The sequence below is a fragment of the Sarcophilus harrisii genome, chromosome 2 (assembly GCF_902635505.1).
Source record: "Sarcophilus harrisii chromosome 2, mSarHar1.11, whole genome shotgun sequence".
Taxonomy (NCBI): Eukaryota; Metazoa; Chordata; class Mammalia; order Dasyuromorphia; family Dasyuridae; genus Sarcophilus; species Sarcophilus harrisii.
In genome coordinates, this window is record NC_045427.1 from 581673892 (window position 1) to 581686424 (window position 12533).

The following is a 12533-nucleotide window of genomic DNA, read 5'->3' on the forward strand; positions in this document are numbered from 1 at the left end:
TGGAAGACAATTATAAGTTTTCCATGTTCTCCTACTTTGGAAATTCTTTTTCTACCCTTATTTCTTTGTCTCTTTACTTTTTATAGGGTATGTATTCTCACACATATATGCACGTACATGTATGTATGTTATATACATGAATACAGATATATAAGATGTATTACAACATATCCATTTGTTTATTTTTTTATAATGAAGCAGGGCACCCTATGCTGTGAGCTCCCTCACCCCATGTTCTATGGATGTATCATTGTATGGTTTAAGAAGAGACAAAATAGACATTGATGATCTCTTCTTTCCTCTATTCTTCTCCAGAGGAGTTTTTATTCCCTGTCAAGAGGAAGAGTAGGGACCAGAGATTACTTTACCAGAATGAAGGAGTACTGGACCAGAATTATATCTGCTTCATGCTCTATGATAAACATACTTTCCTTCATTGGATGCATCACTTTCAGTACCCATGTTTGGGTCAAAAAGTTTTGTTTTTGTTTTTTATAGTTTTGAACAGTATCTTTTTCTCATTTTTTCCTAAGTGAGTGTCCATTACTTCTTTTTACCAGCTCATTAGAAAGTCCAGTTAACTCTCCTATAGGCAATAAGTAGTTGTGGTGAACACTCCCATTTTCACCATCTTCATCTTGTCCCTTATAAAGAACAGGGCATTTATTTCCATTAATGAAGGGAGAATCCTTTACCAATGGGTTTTAGAACTAGGATCATATCTCTATATAATTGTGCTTAGATACCTATCTCTCTGTTTCTATCTCTCTTGATATATATCTATATCAATAATGTTGCTGCTAATTTTAAAAATTTTGTTCTTGTCTTGCTTTACCTCCTTTTATTATGTTAATCTCTAGGTCTTCATTTATGAATTAAGAGTACCAAGAATTTCTTATGTCCTTTTATTTTTTATTTTTTTATTTAATAGCCTTTTATTTACAGGATATATACATGGGTAACTTTACAGCATTAACAATTGCCAAACCTCTTGTTCCAATTTTTCACCTCTTACCCCCCCCACCCCCTCCCCTAGATGGCAGGATGACCAGTAGATGTTAAATATATTAAAATATAAATTAGATACACAATAAGTATACCTGTATGTCCTTTTATTTTATGGATTCTTTTATATATACTTCTTTTTTGGTGTTGTCTTTTTTTTCACATTCTTTTTTTTTATTGTATTCTTGTACAAAAGGACTAATATGGAAATGTTTTTTTAAATTTTTTTTAATTTAATAGCCTTTTATTTACAGGTTATATGTATAGGTAACTTTACAGCATTAACAATTGCCAAACCTCTTGTTCCAATTTTTCACCTCTTACTCCCCCACCCCCTCCCCCAGATGGCAGGATGACTAGTAGATGTTAAATATATTAAAATATAAATTAGATACACAATAAGTATACATGACCAAACCGTTTTTTTTCTGTACAAAAAGAATCAGACTCTGAAATATTGTACAATTAGCTTGTGAAGGAAATAAAAAATGCAGGTGGGCATAAACTTAGGGATTGGGAATTCAATGTAATGGTTTTTAGTCATCTCCCAGAGTTCTTTCTCTGGGCGTAGCTGGTTCAGTTCATTACTGCTCCATTGGAAATGATTTGGTTGATCTCGTTGCTGAGGATGGCCTGATCCATCAGAACTGGTCATCATATAGTATTGTTGTTGAAGTATATAATGATCTCTGGTCCTGCTCATTTCACTCAGCATCAGTTCGTGTAAGTCTCTCCAGGCCTTTCTGAAATCATCCTGTTGGTCATTTCTTACAGAACAATAATATTCCATAATATTCATATACCACAATTTATTCAGCCATTCTCCAACTGATGGGCATCCACTCAGTTTCCAGTTTCTGGCCACTACAAAGAGGGCTGCCACAAACATTCGTGCACATACAGGTCCCTTTCCCTTCTTTATGATCTCTTTGGGATATAAGCCCAGTAGTAACACTGCTGGATCAAAGGGTATGCACAATTTGATAACTTTTTGAGCATAGTTCCAAACTACTCTCCAGAATGGTTGGATTCGTTCACAACTCCTTTTGGTGTTGTCTTTAATTGATCTATGTTGTATCCTGGTTGTACATTATTAATGTAATCTTTTAATGCCTTTTGAGAGGTATTCAATAGTTTTTTTTAGGTGATTCTGCTATGATGGCATTTGATACCTGTTCTTAGGAATATTTCTGTATAGTTTTCTCTTTGCTCCTATCATCATTACAATGACAGTGACTATAGCATATACAATTGTGGGGAGTCCCGAAATGGTTTTCTGCTCTCTATTAAATTCTATGGGGGAAAGTATTTGTTCATTATGATTGTAGCAGATATCACTTTTTTGAAGAATAATTTTGTTTTGGTATCATTTATCTATTAGTAGAATTTGTGCTGTTTAAAAATTCCATTCTGACTATGTCCATCTCTGTTTCAAAATAATTCAAGAAACTGGTGTTATTTTGCCATTGCCATTTATTGCAATATATTGCCATCTATTTCATCATTTGTTAGTCCTTTTAGAGTTTGCAGTTAAGTGTAGTTTATCAGTGTCTTAAAATTCTTTTGCTTTTTTCCTCTTTGGATTTAATTAAATCCCCAATTTCATTTCTCATTTCATCTAATCTGGATTGAGGATTGAATTTTTTTTTAATGATTGTCTGCCTTGATCTGAAATACTTTGGTGTGTAAGTGGGAACTGAAGATCTCATAGACACAAAGCAATATTTCAAATATCCCTTGCTATTAACTGGTAAGATGTTTCTAATTTAAATATGAAATAGTTTTGGTGTATAATAAAAGTTTTCCAATCTGTAATCCATTTAATCCATTTTATGTGTACTTGTGATTTGCCTATTATAGTGGTCAGCACTATCCCCACTGAAGCATTTCCAGCCAGGTGAAGTTTTGGTATTCTGATTTCCATATGCATATCTTGATATTATTGGCACATTAAAAATGTGGGGAAATGTCTTGAATTCTGCTTTTCTCTGTTGTAAAGCTGATCACCACAATAGTTCTAGTAGATTGACCTGCAACTGCTTCATCTATTTCTTAGATTTACAGTACCAGATATATCACACTGACCAGGACACTCACATATCATTGGTATTACTAGAGCCCAAGAGGCCAGCCTTCCAGAGTTCCTTTCAAATCTTCATACAGGTTTGAGATTGAGGAACCTCACAACATAGAATTCTTGCTCTATATTATCCTGGGTTATATACTTTTAATTGTCCCTCTCTGGCCCCCTTCCCATGATGTGGATGATGGATTGGGCTTTGAGGTTTGTATATTATTATCGATGTCATCATCATCATCATCATCATTTTTATTAGTTCTTGAGAATATGACTTTTACTGCCAAGGTGGATAATTGTATTCATATGCTTTGTTAAATGTAAATTTTGAGAGACCCCTTCAGCATATAGACATCTCTCAATGCTAATAGATAATTTAGTTAAAATAGGTTGAATCAGTTCCATGGAGACCAGACCAATAATGAACTTTAGGTCATAGAATTTAGATCAAATAGGCTTAAAGGGTCATAACAATCAGTGAGTTTCACAGATTTGGAATATGCTATAACCAGTATAAATCATCAATATAAAATATTATTTGAATTGAGATTTTACATAAAACTCCTCTGTGTGATAGATATTTAAATTTTTAGTATTAAAAGTACAAAGATTGACTTAATTTAAAGCTTTAGGATAAGCCTAAAAGCTTATCTAATTCAAATATTTGCCTCTATCAAATACTACTTATAGGATTATAGAATTGTAGAGTATAATTGGAAGAAACCAGAAAAATTATCTACTTCACCCCATATTTAGAGAAGGAAATTGGCATGACAAGTGACTTATCCAAAGAAATATGAATAATGACAAAATCAGCATTGGAACCTAGACCTTCTTGTTCTAAATCAAGAAATGTCTATTGTAGCACATGGTTTGCCTTTCTTTGTATCACTAGCACTTAACATGATGCCTATTGTATAGTAGACATCAAATACATGCTTTTTGATCAACTGTTCATGCTCCTTCCAAACTATTCAGGAATATTATAAAAATATTTTTTTCCCAAGCTCTGCTCTTTTGGAGATTCTATAAGTTTCCCTAATAGTCTATTCAATACGTTAGTCTTTCATACTGCTAGGAAGTTCTTCCTTACATCTCACATGAATATCTCTTGCTGCAATTTAAGTTCATTTTTCAGACTTTTGTCTTCCTTGTAGTTGGAGAATATGCTGTCAGCACCCTTCTAATTATACACTTTGAAATACTTAGAAATAACTATTAGGTTGTTTTTGTTCCTCAAAATTAACCCTAGCTGCTTTAATCTTTCTTCACGACTTCCATTTTCTAATCTTTTAACCATTTTGATAATTCTTTTCTGGATCCTCTCCCCTCCCATTCTTTAAGGAGTCACATTGGACACAATGCTCTAATGACCTATTTCAAATAAAATTAAAACCAGTGTGACTGCTTACAACAGACTCAAGGGCTCCGAGGAGTTCAGTTGCTTCATTGTCTTAGTCATGAATAAAGTCACATGAGCAATTTTCTTTTGAATAGTTTTGTCATTCAAAGATGTAACAGTCAGCATAGATCCCCACAGTCTCCTTAAATGCAGCTGGACATGAGCCAGTGGAGGAGAGTAGACAAATTCCCCAATGTTGTTATAACTGGAACTATAGACCAAGGGCTGATTCAATTTTTTAAGAAGAGATTTCTTTAGTTCTTGGCTGGCTTAAGGAGAACTGGACTGCATCTGGCTTGGGGAAATCCTTTTCATGATGACAATTTTACAATGTCCTGTTCTATAATTTCCACTAATTGCCACTTCAATGAAAGCCATATTGTATAGGTTTTACCCTTCTCTGTAGCCTGAAGCATGAACTGTCCCCAATTGCTATAGCACCCATCATGAGCAATATCACTGGGAGACCTTTCTTCCTCCTGGCCTGCTGAATTTATCTAGGCTATGACAGTGGAAATCTGATTTTCACACTCAGAGCAAGTTTGTGCCGGGCAATGAGAATTTAACCAGGGCCGATCCCTCAGTAGCACTAATGCTTTACAATCTACCTGCACTACCTATTTTTTAGGGCAATGATAATTTAGATTTAATGGAAGATGGCTTTAAGCATTTCTCCTTTTTCTCTAGTTGCCTGAATGTTTTGAAATGACCTAATAAGCCTTAAGGACTACCTAACAATGTAATTTTGAGTACTCAGTCAGCCCTAGGCAAAATTGTGAAGTAGGTGAAATGTATTTTGGTGCTCCCACCTTTTGGGGGTGCTCCCTTTTCCCATTTGTTACCCTTTGTGTTGATCAGTGCCTATGTGTTGTTCCCTAGCTTTCCCTTACAATGGATCTGCACAGTTTCCCATGCTCCTACCTCTGCTTCTAACTCCTACCACTCTTTCATTAGTTCATCCTAGCAATCATAGGTAAATCATCAAAATTTCTCTGCTACATATTCTGTTCTCTCAAGGAGGATATTGGAGGGATGATGAATAAGTAATCGAACCATTTATTAAGTGCTTACAATGTGCCACACACAGTTCTGAGTGTTGAGGATATAAATACAAATATGAACTAGCCTTACAGAGTTTACATTCAAACAGTGAGAGAGAATACTTACAGAGGATAAGTGGCCAGAGAGAAATGAAACTTTACAAGAAATTGGGGCTGGTGGGCGAACCTTGAAGTCAGGAAAATTTAAGTTTTGCCTCTGACATCATTACATAATGATAACCAAGTCACTTAACTTTTTAATATTCCAGTCTAATACTATAGCAATTCTAGTTTTATAGTTTATCTGCATTGGTTAGTAAAGGGAATTCACTATTTGGGAGTTCCCCACATTGATGTTTTCCCATCACTGGACTTTCTCCCCACCATTCTCCCTCCATCTACATGAGTTGTTGTGACATTCAAATGAGATGATATCTTGATCTAGATGTGTGTGTGTTAATATTTTATAACCTTTAGTATACTATATAGACAAGTTCTTATAATGAGTTCCCCTTCTTACTTTATAATATTTACATATTTACTATATGTGTGTGTCTATACACATACACATACATGTAGATTTCTGGTAAAGGTATCCCTTTCTTTTACTTCATAAAATACATTAAACAAGCAGTCATTTCCTTGGCTTGCCCATCAAGACAGCCTTGGCAGTGCTCAATGGAAGACCTATGTCTAGTTAGCATATAGTGGATTTTCATCTGTAATCCACTGTATGCTAACTGGATTTAGGTGAGTGTAGTTCCCATGGTGAGCCTAGTTCTGTTAGGCTGAGCTATTCTCCCTTATAAACTGAATTGTACTCTGGTTTGCTATAATCATGGCTATGATAATATTTTTGAAGCAAAATGATCTGAAACAAAGCAGGAGAATAATGATGTCACTGTAGGCTCTGTTGGTAAATACAATTACCCAATTGTAAGCACTAATCAATACACTGCGCAGTTCAAGAGTTCAATGCTAGCTTATGCGGGGTGATGACTCAGCACAATGGCATCCTTGATGATGGATTTCAGGGTTTCCTTGGACAAAAGCATAAATAGTTGGAAACACAAATTACAGAGCGCAGATTTAAAACTCGATTGTGCCTGGGAGCCCATGGAATTAAATGATGGACATCCCATAATGTTTTCTTATTTTTTCCTAAATTGGCTGTGGTCATTTTTTCCCTCATGTAGATTCCCAAGCAAGTGGAATTTGAGCATTGCATTGAAGTCTGTGATTGATTGATTACCTGATGGGTAAGAATTTGGAGAGAGTAAAAGCATCACTTCTTTTCTTGTTGGTTGAAGATGATTCCCCCCCCTGCCTTTCCCCTCCCCAGGGCAGTAACCTTGCCCTGTGACCTAAGAGAGGAGAAAGGTGATATTGTTACGAATAAAATAGTCGTTGGCTCAGTTTTTGATCTAAAGGATAGCTGGTAAGGAATCTGTCTCATTTGTAATCTCTAAAGCATGACGAATGGGTGGATACAATCACTCAAATGACTTCAGGCTTGATGGTCAGGAACTTGTCAACCTCACTCTTTCTGATATGCCTTGTGTCAAATTCAAAGTATTATTTCTTTTGAGGGGCCTACCAAATCAAAGAACTATAACATTTTATAAAAACCTGATGCTTTTTGCTATGCAATTGTATGTTATGTTTTTGTTTTTCCCCTTCTTTGTAATTCTTTCATCTCTCTGGGACTCCCTTGTTGTTATCAGTTATTTTTCATTTCCTGTGTCTCTCCTCCATGACTCCTCCTCTCTGATTATCCCTTAACAAGTTTCCTGTTCACTCTGTTTCACCCTGGAGTTTAATGGTTAAATATATTAAATTCACTATAATATGAAATTCACAAGAACATCCCTTTTCCCATCCATTGTGGGATAATGGTGTTTTACAGTATGGGTTCAGTAATCCATTAGAATTGATCATGCAATGACTGGTTTGATGTTATTTATAAATATGATCTTTGATGCTGGCTCTTGAACTCTGACTGTAGGTCTTATATAAGACATGTTTATATCTATTGTAATGTTTTAAAATGGTGTTTTCTGTATGCTACTGGCTGATGGAGATTTTGAGCCGTCCCTGGAACGTTATAAATACCAAAATTGGATTGATACAGAAAAGATTAGCATAGCCCCTGTGCAAATATGACATGCAAATTTCTGAATCATTCCTTTTTTTAAAGGATAAAAATCTATAGGCTATGGAGCATTAAAAATGATGCATTGAAAAAATTACTTTAAAATATCTTCCATTTTACCCTCCTGAAGGCTCTGCTCCTATACCGTAACCAGTGTTATTCCTTGAAAATAGTTTTAATAAGCATACACTTCTCTCCACAATAGCTCAAAGACATGCTATTAAGCTATCATTCACTGCTCATTTTCTTTATTTGTTAGGGATAAGAGGAAGGCCCTGAATTTCCATTTTGATTGGCAAAGTTGCTCTTTATAGAATCATAGCTATAGAGTTGGGAGGGACATCTAAGCCCATTTGGTCCAATCCCCTTGATTATACAGATGAAGAAACTGAGACCAAATGATTTTCCATAATTGTAGAGCTCATAAGCATCAGAGGTGAAATTTGAATACATACCTTCCTGATTCCAATCTCAACATGAAAGTTTAAGAATAATTTTCTGTTAAATTTTACAGAGATAGAAATGCAAACATTAACCCCCCTAATACCTGAGTGGCGAACTTTGCCCTCAACTCCTTTGATTTTGAGGGCAAAGTGACCGCATAGTTTCTATAGTTTCTATATATATCATTCGTTTTAACAAGTTCCTGTCCAAATGTAGCATACCTGATGGATGACTCCATGGCTCATGAACTTCAATGGGGTTAAATCACTAAAGTTACTCCTCCTTGGCAACATTTAGAATAACAGGAGATGAAGAGAATAGCAACCTGAAAGCAGGAAAACTAGAGTCTAAATCCATCCTCAAACGCTGAATAGCTGTGTGAATATGGGCAAGTCACATAATTTATGTTAGCCTCAGTTTCTTCATCAGTGAAATGGGAATAGCATCTACCTCCCATAGTAGTTATGAGGATCAAAAGAGATATTCTTTGTAAAGTGCTTAGTGTAATATTACTTCCTCCCTCTCTCTTTCCTCAAAGCTTCAATGTGGGACTGGCTGGTTTACAAGTCTGGCATGGATTCTATCCCAAGATTTCCCAGTAGTTCATTCTCTTGATCTTTTATTGCTTACAATGTAAAGGCCACCTTAATATCTTTCACCTTAAATAGAAAATATCAAAGAATGAACACTGATGTAAAAATTGAGGTCCATATTCTCCCACCCTAATACAATCGATGAGATATTACAAGCATAGACTACTCAAAGGACTGACTCTGGTTGACTAGGGCTTTTTGAATTCACCCCAAGTCTGGAGCCATCCAGAAAGACTCCTTTTCATCACAGATTGGAATTTGTGACAAAATGTCTGTACAGGCTTCGGATTTCTGTAAAGCTGTTCCATCATTTCACATTCCCATTCCTCTCTACAAACAAGTTTGCTTCCTTTGAAATCAGCCAAGCTTGCTAATGCCCACTTACCAGCTGCCCATTGCATAATAGCCACTGAATCATGGTAGAAAATCATAGGATAATAGATTTAGAACTGGGAGGGACCAATCAAATCCAGCCCCCTCATTTTACAGATGAAGAAACTGAAATTCATTGAACTTATGGCTAATGAGTACCTTAGAAAAATTTGAACTAATATTCTCAGACTACAAATCCAGCACCCTATCCCTTACTCTGCACAGAAGAGAGAGTTAGGAAAACCTGAACTCTAGACCTTGTTCTGTCATTAATCAATTGGGTTCTTTCAGAGGTCACTTAATTCACTCCGTAACTATTTTCACTACTGTACTTAAAACAAAACATATTTTGCTAGGAGGGATAGTATCTATAACATGTACACTCATTAGTATGGTACAGTTCAAAGAATATATAATTTCATGTGTGGATTTGGGTTCAAATCCCAGTTCTGCTATTTATTATGTGATTTTGAAAAAAAACACTTGACATCTCTGGGCCAGAATTTCCTCATCTATAAAATGCTGGGGTTGGACTACAAGGTTTTTAAGATTGCTTCCAGGTCTCAATCTGTGATCCTAAATAAATACAAAATAATTTGAGAAAGGGAAAAGTTGCTGGGGGCTGGGGAAAATCAGGAAAAACTTTTTTTTTTTTAAAGTAGCTTATTTTTAGATTATTGGATTAGTAGAGACAGCATTAAAGAAAAGGTGCATTACAGCTATGAGGAGCTAAGTTATATACATGGACAAATGCTGGAGACAAGATATTCAGAGAATGGTTGATCTTTGGTTTGTCTGGAATATAGAGAGCATGAAGTAGAGTAATGGGAAATAAATCTGTAGATGTAGGTCCGAATCCCATTATGGAAGGCCTTTAAATGACCTGCTGATTTTGTATTTGCTCCCAGAGGCTCTTTGAGCACATCACTTGCCTCATATGTAAAGTGAAGGGTTTGAATTTAAATTATTTTGAATTTTGTCTTTAAGGTCCCTTTTAGCTATAATATGTCAAAGATGCATGAAATACTGTACTGCCTTCTATTGGTAATTATCTTTTCGTGTGCATATGTCTTATCTCTACAACTGCTTTAGAAAATTCCTTAAAGGCAAGAACCTTATTCACTTTTTATCTCTTTCAGCATCTAATGTGCATAGCAAGCAGATGCTTAATAAATGTTTGCTAATTGATACTTAAATAAATAGCAGATTGTTAGTATTCCAAGAGTCCTACAGCAACTATTTGGACTGCTCCTCCATCTTTTCCTTAACCCCACAGATTCATAAAGGATCTTTTATGACATGATATGGAAAATCTAGGCTTAAAAAACAGAAAGAAGAAGATATTTCTCTTGCATGACTAGAGGGAAAGGAATTGAGATGGCATTTCCAGGATCTGATTTCTGAGTTGGGTTGTTAGTCAGGTTGCTTGGTTCTGGTGGCAGGAGCTCTCGGAGAGCAGAACAAATGCTATTTTAGTAGAAGCAAGGAATAATCTGTGATTTTTAAGGAACTGTGTAAAGGCTTGGGTTTTGGAGTTGATAAACTCCCTTCTGCCTCTAATCTGATGTGGATTTTATCATGTACTCGGCAACCTTTTTGCCCTACTCATGTCTTTTTAATTTTATGTGTAGCTGTGTCAGATTATAAAGGCTTGTGAGCCTCCCTCCTTCAGGTTTATATGCATTATGGAGCCAAATAGCTATTCTCTTTGCTGTGTGTCTGAAGCCAGAGAGATACTAAACCAAATGCCAAAAAAACCCAAACAAAACCAAAACCTAAAAAACCAAACAACAAAAAACCTCCCAATCCTAAGTAAATGAATTATATTATAATAAAAAATGATATGAAAGTATGTCTGAATTAAGTAGATCTGAAGAAGTTAACAAAAAGGAATAAAGTTCTAAATGGTTGGTATTGTTTGGGTACCAACCTTTCCAAAGCCTCCATTAGGATACAGGCAGGGAAAGGAGGGCCCTTTATTCCAATGTGCCGCCAGTCAGCTGCAAGACTTTCCCAATGTTTGGTCCGTGGATGGAAAATGCATTCTATTAGCGGGTGTGCTTTTTACTTTACAGATGAGGCATTAAAATTGATACCACTTTCCCCTTAATAAGAACAGAAAATGGCACAAAATCTGAATCTATTATCATGAAGAAGATAGTAACAAGGATTGGAAATGAAACAAACGTAATTTGTCCTCATTATAGCATTCGTATTTTGATCTTGTGGACTTCTTAGGGTCCATTCCTCTCCCCCCTCCTCTTCCCCCCTTCCCACTGACTGTTCTCACTGGATAATACAGTGATAAATTTTTTTTTCTCTTTTGAAAGGGAGTCATTGAGACGACATCTTGTGTTGTCTGTGTGTGTCTGTGATGGCCCCCAAATCCCTAAGTAGGTTGAGTTGAACAACTACCCAGTAGGTGAGAAAATGTACCACTACTTACATAATGTGATTTTACATTAAATGGCTACAGAAGAATTCTATATAGAGGCAAGAATAGGATGTATTTCTACCTGCTGACAGCTCTCTTTACAAAGTAGCTGTATTGGGCTTACATAGATTTTGAGTTACAGTGCTAGTTGGTATGTTGGTTTTAAGCAAAAAAGAAAGAGAATAAAAAAATCCAAATCCTCTGTCTTAACCCTCCCTCCCTCCCTCTTCCAATCTTTACTGAAACCTTAATATATCTTTTCAGCCAACCAGAATCCTCAGACTAGTGATATACTAAACAGGCAGGTGATGACATGCTTTTTGGGTACAATATATACAGTAGGCCATTAGTCTGCAAGCAACAGTTGTCAGTTTTGTTCCCATTTAGAGTAATTTTCTCACTAATATAGCATATTCTTAGGGGATAAAATGCATTTCCAAGCTAGATATCTCATAATAGTGAAGTTGGTTTAATGATTAGGGTTTCAGGCAAGGGAGAATAAAGCTGCTATCTGCCAGGGATACCCAAGCCACCCATAATGAGAAAGGAGTATTTTAAAACATGTTAACATGAATACAAAAAAAGCCCTATACTCCTTTAAGAGATTAATCCTACTTATTTTATTGGAAAACCTAGAAACAAATGTTAGAGATAAGTAAGGGACTTGGAAGCCTTTGGTGCAAAATCCTTATATTGAGGAAAAAAAAAACCAAAACAAAATAAAAAACTAACTCCCATCCACATTTCTAAAGAGGTTCAGAGGTGGCAGAAAGGAATAGTTTACTACAGATTACTGATGACCAGTTCTCTGAAACAAAAGGCCTGTGTACTTAGGCCTGTGCACATCTGAAATTGCCAAATCCATTTCCCTCCATGTCTGAACCTCAAAAAAAATATTCAAATCAATTAAAAATGAATTCCCAAACTGCAAACTTGGATGTCAAGCCTCAGCCTGTGGCCAATTTATATGGTTGAGTTATAACCCCCTGAAAAACAGCATTTCTTAATGGGGAC

At 35.8% G+C, this 12533-nt stretch overlaps 1 pseudogene; it reads left to right on the plus strand.

The window, feature by feature from the left end:
- Nucleotides 1-7620: 7620 nt before the first annotated feature.
- LOC111718804 lies at nt 7621-7718 on the plus strand (annotated as a pseudogene).
- Nucleotides 7719-12533: the final 4815 nt, after the last annotated feature.